General features: G+C 35.3%; 1 non-coding gene across 1 annotated transcript; it reads right to left on the reverse strand.

Moving 5' to 3' along the window:
- Nucleotides 1-3,127: 3,127 nt before the first annotated feature.
- On the reverse strand, nt 3,128-3,230 carry LOC111721777. Its single transcript, XR_002770794.1, has one exon. It is a non-coding gene; the product is annotated as a U6 spliceosomal RNA (small nuclear RNA).
- Nucleotides 3,231-7,424: the final 4,194 nt, after the last annotated feature.

The following is a 7,424-nucleotide window of genomic DNA, read 5'->3' on the forward strand; positions in this document are numbered from 1 at the left end:
ACCCAGAAATCTCAGTCCAGGATATCTATTTCCAAGATCTGAAAACTTACATCTGCACAAAAATCTGCACAAAAATTTCTCTAGAGCTTTTGTTCATAATTGTCCCAAAGTATAAATGATTCAAATGCCCTTCAGCAGGTGAACATATTAACATATTGTTGTACATCCTAGCAATTGAATGGTATTCAGCAGTAAAAAGGAAAAAGAAATCCAAAATGTCTGATATACACAATAACTTGGATGACTTCCAAAGACATTATACTGAGTGAAAAAAGCCACTCTTAAAAAATTATTTACTTGGCCAGGCGCAGTGGCTCATGCCTGTAATCCTAGCACTCTGAGAGGCTAAGGCAACAGGATCTCTTGAGCTCAGGAGTAGCAGACAGCCTAAGAGCGAAACTCCTTTACTATAAAAAGTAGAAAATATTAGCTGTGTGTTATGGCAGGTGCCTGTAATCACAGCTGCTCAGGAGGCTGAAGCAGGAGGATCATTGAGTTCAAGAGGCTGAGGTTGTTGTGATCTAGGCTTATCCCATGGCACTCTAGCTGTGGCAACAGAGCATGCCTCTGTCTCAAAAAATAAATGAATGAATGAATGAATAAATAAATAAATAAATGCATAAAAGATTATTTATTCAATGCTTCAGTTATATGACATTCTCAAAAAGACAAAATTACAGTGCAGGAGAAAACATTAATAGTATCCATGAGTTAATGGGTAGAGAAAAGGGGTAACTATTCATGAAGTTTTTTTGAGTAAGGAAATCATTGTCTAACCTGACCATGGTAGTAGTTATATAGATATCTGCATATGTGAACATTGGCAGACAGGAAAAAGCCAATTCTGTTCTAGATCATTTCAAAAAGAATTATTTTTAAGTTACATATTTACCACTGCTTTAGAACAATGTGAATTCCAAGTTTTGTCAATTATGGATAAATTCACTAGAAACATAAATGTGCAAGGTTTGTGTGAACATAAATTTTTGAACTCCTTTTGGTAAATACTGAGAAAAATCCTGCTCAGTTTCAGGATTTTATGGTGAAATGTCCGATAGCAAGTGAATGGATAAATATACTGTGATATATCCAGACCATGGGATATTATTCAGTTCTTAAAGTTGCTATCAAGCCATTAAAAGATATGAAAAAAAAAAATAAACATACATTACAAAGAGAAAGAGTTGAATCTGGAATCCCCCAAAATGCAAAACTGTGGAAACAAGAAAAAGATCAGTGCTTGCGAAGGATTAGACAATGAATAAGCAGAGCACAGAGGATTTTAGGGCAGTGAAAATTGTTCATGATACCACACTGGTGGATATGCATCCTTATTCACTTGTCCAAACCCAAAGAATCCACACCAACGGTGAGCTTTGTAGACGATGCACTCTGAGTAATGGTGTGTCAATAGAGTTTCATTAGTTGTAGTAAAGGTATTGCTCTCATGGGTGACATATACAACAGGGGAAATATACATACACGGGGACAGGTTTCCTATGGGAAACCTCTGTCACTTCCTCTCAATTTTGATGTAGGCTAAACACACTCCAAAAAAGTAAAGAGTTTAATAAAATAAAATACCTCATAAAGTACCACTATATTAAACCAAAACAAAGTAAAAACAAAACCAGCAAAAAAACTTTCAACTCATCATGTTGTAAAAAATCATTTCTTATTATTTTCTACTGACTTTGAAAAATGTCAGGGAGCCCAAAGACATAATTTTTTTAATAAAAACATATCTGCTGGGAAATTTACATTTAAACCTAAAGCTCTGGAGATTGCCCATTTGCTGTGCTTTCACAACGCTAAATCTTAGAGCGTTTAATTTCCCTAAATTTTAGGCAAAGTCAAACCGTATTTATTACTGTCTAAATTTACATTTATGTACTTAGTAATGAGGTGATTTCTTTTTATATTCGAGATCATTTGTATTGTTCTCATTATTTTCATTCCCTCTGTGACATGTTATTAAAAACACTTCCACTACACAAGAATTTGATATAACTGATTTGCTTGGCATTGCTTTTGCCTCCAGTGATCGGGAAATTTTATTTTAATTTGTTTTCAACCGTTCGCTAAATGAAGATGTACAATTAGACTGTGTCTTAGAAGATACAACTTCCTGCATGTTATTATTCAGTTACGTCTCTCTCATCTGCTTCGCCGTGAATAGCAACAGCGCTGTGAGCTGTCAGTGACTACTGCACAAGCTGTGAAATTACACCATGAAGCAAATTTGATTGTACTGAAAAGACTTTTCACAGGACAAAAGCATAGATATCTCTTCACACAATTTTGGACTCATGCTAATGACTCGTACTTGTATTCGCAGGGCAGCCGCTGGAACTGTTGTCAGGGGCCTGATGAATAGAGGACTGTATCGCCTGAGTTCTGCTTCAGAGCTTTTCAGCACCTGGATCATAGCATGACATGCAAAATCAGAAGTCAGGCTAAATTGGTTTATTCTTTTAGTTTGAGACCTAACACAAATCTTTTATTTCATCAGATGCACAAATTATTCGAATTTTCTATTCAGTTGATTTAAACACATTACATTTTTCTGTTTAGGCAAGAACTGCAAATTTTCTTAAATGTCAGTTTAAAAAATTCTAAATTACTTCTAACCATTATCTATAACTTTGAATTATAACTGAATTCTAACTTGTTTTTTATTTATTTCATTTTTTTATTAAATCATAGCTGTGCACATTACTGCAATCATGGGGCACAATGTGCTGGTTTTATATACAATTTGAAATACTTTCATGAAACTGGTTAACATAGCCTTCACCACATTTTCTTAGTTATTGTGTTAAGACATTTATATTCTACATGGAGTAGATTTAACGTGTACCCTTGTAAGATGCACCATAGGTGTGGTCCCACCAGTCACCTCCCTCCACCCATCCTCCCCCTCTCCTCCCTTCTCCCTCCTCTTTCCCTTCGTCTTGGGCTGTAGTTGGGTTATAGATTTCATACAGAAGTGTGAGTGTTTATAAATTGGTTTCATATTGGGGCTGAGCACGTTGGATACTTGTTCTTCCATTCTTGAGATGCTTTGCTAAGAAGAATATGTTCCCAGCTCCATCCATGTAAACATAAAAGAGGTAAAGTCTACATCAAAAAAATGGAAAACTTCTTCGCGAATTTGCATGTCATCCTTGTGCAGGGGCCACGCTAACCCTCTCTTCCAATTTTAGTATATGTGCTGCCGAAGTGAGCACAGAGCCCTTGGTGACTATATGCTTGTGTATGAGCAAATGGCACAAAACATTAGAATTGAAGACACACGTCTTCTGAAGTTTCCTCCTTTTGAATCTTAGTATGATCATAAATCTGATTTGAATGCCTACACATTAACATGTAAGATAAAGATGACATAGAAATATGGTAGTATGTAACTTACTGCATTTAGCTGTGCTAGAATCACTCAGCTGATTTATTAGTTTTAGTAAAAGTTCAGCCTGTTTTCTATATTACTGTTTGCAGTAATAAACATTTGGCATCTTTGTTCAAAAAAGCAACAGGTATATACTGTCACACGAAGGAACAATAGTAGAAATAAAAATTACATATCTAATGTGCAAATAGTCTTGTGGCTGGCATTTCTTTTAAGGAAAATAGAAATTTATAAAGGTAATTACAAACAGTAATTTGTATAGGGAGTAAAGTCTCTTATCCTGCTAGGTTTGCTGAAAAAACACTGACATGAGGCAAATTGACTAAAGAAGAAGATACAAATTTACTTTTAAGTATACAAGGGAACTCTCCGAAGGAAAATTCAATTCTCAAGGAAGTGCAGAGGTTTTTAAACCATGAAAGTTTGAACACAGAAAAACAGGTGTGGGGAAGAAGAGAGGAAGAGGCTTGACTAGCTATCCAAGGTGGTCTTATATAAATAAAACCATATAGGTAGCAGCCCACAGAGAGAATACATAGTAAATGTTTTCTTTTTGTCAAGACCTTTAAAGGTGTCAGTCTCAGGAAATATTTTCTAAATTGGAAAAGGGGAGATCCTGCTGCATTTTCTACCGATGTAAATTTTCCCTCACACGAAAGACAGGTTGGTGGTATTACTTCTATCTGTGAGAATCATGGCAGCCATCTCAAACTAGGTCAAAGCAATATACTTGTTACAGCCCAAGCAGGTTGTATTGCTGCTGCAGAGAAGAGCCAATACAGCGAGATAGTTGGTGCTGCAGTGGAGAAGGAGTTTAATATTGCAGACGACCATGCAAGACGACAAGGAATTTTTTAAATCCATCTCTCCAAGACTTTGGGAGAAGGGGTTTTTCAAGATAGTTTTGTGGGCAAAAGTTAGGCAATTAGGTCTGCTGATTGGCTTGATTTGGGACGAAGTCCTAGAGATGCGGAAATCATGTTCTTGTATTGAGTCAGTGCCTGAGTAGGAGTCACAATACCAGTTGAGTTAGTTTCTTGGTATGGGCCACTGTTGGGTCAACTGGTGGGTGGAATGCAGAGTCTAGAAGATATCTTAAAACTACCCTTGACTTTCACCAGGGTGATATCATCTATGGAGAGGGCTAAGAATCTTTATGACCATCAGCCATGTGACTCCTGAGATGTAATTACAGAAAAGCAAACTAAAGGACAATGGATGGTTGTTTTTATTATTGTCATCTATGCATGTGCCTTTGCAGAGTTTAGGCCCTTGCCACGGTTCTTACATTGCACCACTTCATGAACTTGCAAGGGAAGTTTTATATATAGGGGTCAAATATTTCTAATTCCTTCCCAAGTATGCCCATCATTAATTCATTACAACACCCTTAAATAATTTTTGGAAGATAATTATTTGCTCCCCAAATGACAAGAATAAACTAACACCGAAATATTCCTAAACTGTTTCTTTGAGTTTGGAATCACATCCACTGTAATAAAATGTGCTGGAGAAAAAGATTATGTTTGCCTGCTCTTTGCCATGGCCCGCCGTGCCGACCCCTTTCTCCTTTAATTTCTCGATTCTCACCTCAGATATTTCCCTGGGCAGATCCCCAACTCAGTGTCTCTACTGCTACTTCCTCCTACACTGGCACAGTCAGGAGGTCTACTCTGTGCTGATTTCTAGGCTTCCTTCTCCCTTAGAAATTTTCAGCCTTTAGTTTTATCCACTAATTATATCACCAGAGAGAAAACTCATGGAACATGGAATGTTCTAAATTTGCTTTTCAAAAGATAATAATTGCACCTTTCTTGTTGTCCAAGTTGATAGTGGTTCTAGGTTATACCTGTATAAATCAGGTACTGTGCCACAAGTGGGATGCCAGTTTTTAACAGGAATAGTCTTTCATAGTACATGGTGCTCGGTCATGACACGTAAATGATCATTTCTACTTGATAAAATTATTTTTTAAAACTCTTAAAATAGTGCTACTGGTGAATTTAGAGGATTTAAAAGTTTAGTAAAGAAGATTATTAAAGCTAAGTTTTTAGTTAATATACACAATAGGGAGAGGAAAAAGTTAATAAATTATATAAATGTTAAAATGGATAAGCTCATTAAAAACCCATTACTTCTATTGCAATATCAGTAAAAGCTTAATAGGTTGTGATTATGGGCCAATTTTCCAGCTGAGGCTTCTTGTTCTTGCAAAATGTAAACAGGAAGAAAAAGCAGTTTGACATAAAAATTGTGGCACAACCAGATTTCATTCCAATTTAAAAAAAAAAAACAGCTCAGTCTGAGGATAATTTTTGGTTAATCATTCACACCTTTTATTTTATGATATAGATGCAAAATTTTAGGTGCATAGGATATCTGTGTCTTTCCACATATATATGGCCACATATGCTTTTCATTCTTTTGCTATTTTGATCATGATCTTCACGTAGTTTAATGATTATGATAGGGGCCCTTCCTCCCATTGCTTTTGCAACCATTGAGCCTTTAGCAAGTGTTTGAAGTGTTTATTAAACTGCTTGCTGGCATGGAGACACAAGTTCTCCATTAAGTGTTACTTAGAACAACAAAGGAAAACAACCAAAAGCTTTCATGCTTGTAACTGTATGGCACACTCAGCTGCTATTATTTCTTAGACATTTATAATTGAACTAAATTTACGGAAGTCTGATTCACAGCGTCCTTAGAAAACTCTGCCTCCCCAGCTTTTCATTATTTTCTAACCTCAGTGCAGCAAGTCGAGAGAACTGTTTCTTCATATCACCCAAATATGGTATCACTGTCCACCACACTTGTGTTAAAAAAAATGTCATTTTGGTGATAGCAGATTGACTATATTCTTTTTATTAGCATCTTGGCACATCACTTAAAATTTGTGACAAAGTTGACCCATTTTAAGTATCGTCATTTAATCTGATCTATGATACCAAGCCTGATTGTCACTTTCTAAGTCTTTTAGAAACTTAATTTTTGTCACTCTGAATATGATGTCACAATATTTTAAAACCGTTCTTATCCCTACTATCAAAATAAGAGATGATGGACAGGATGTGATAACATATTAACTATCTCTCCTCTCTATTGTTCAAAAAATTCTGGTGAAAATATTTTCAGAATTTTGAAGTCCAGGATAAATTTGGCTAAAAGTTCATGGTGCTTTCTGTGCATCCTCTGTACAGAAGATGAAACAAACCAAGCAAGAGTTTCACATTCCTTCCTTAAATACATTACTTCCTTAAATACTTCCTACCTTAAATACATTACCTGCCATTAACAGAAATGAACTCTCCTAAGCAAACCTGCATATCCTCATTATTGGAAAATATTCTAATGTTAATAAGTTTATTCTGTAAGGACAGAGATTCCAGATATTCCATGGCTGTAATGTTGTTCATCCACATTGTTATAGACATATAGCAATACCTATAAATTTGTGATAAATATCTACATAAAATAAAAATGGGCCATTTGAAATATGTGATTTTGAGGAGTCAGCATAACACTTTATACATTAGCTCAAGCCAAAGGACAAAATAATCGATTTGTTGATGACATACTGACCCTAAGTGTAGCATGTTCTACTCTAAAGAAACAAGCATTTAAAGCCAACTGTGGTGCTGTTATTTATATATTCATGAAAGATGCTACTAGTCCAGATAATAAGTAAAATTGTCTAAGATGTTTCCCAAAATACAAATCTTGAGACATTGTACATTCATTGTTAGAAAATAGGACTAAACTTAGTTACATAGCATTTTCTGGGTTCTACAGAAAAATATGATCCTTATTAAAATGAGTAACAGTCAAATTTCACTTAAAAATTCAACTACATCCTACAATTACAGAGAGCAAAAGTCAAACAACATAGATTGAAAAAAATATTAAGTGGAATACTATGCTTAACATGAATATGTTTACGAAGAGTTTATGGTCATGTCAATGAAGCAAACTAGCATTAAAGATAAAGAGCTCTAAAGAAAGCAAAAAAAGAGTTTTT

The sequence above is a fragment of the Otolemur garnettii genome, unplaced genomic scaffold, assembly GCF_000181295.1.
Source record: "Otolemur garnettii isolate 467f Iridium unplaced genomic scaffold, OtoGar3 scaffold00183, whole genome shotgun sequence".
Taxonomy (NCBI): Eukaryota; Metazoa; Chordata; class Mammalia; order Primates; family Galagidae; genus Otolemur; species Otolemur garnettii.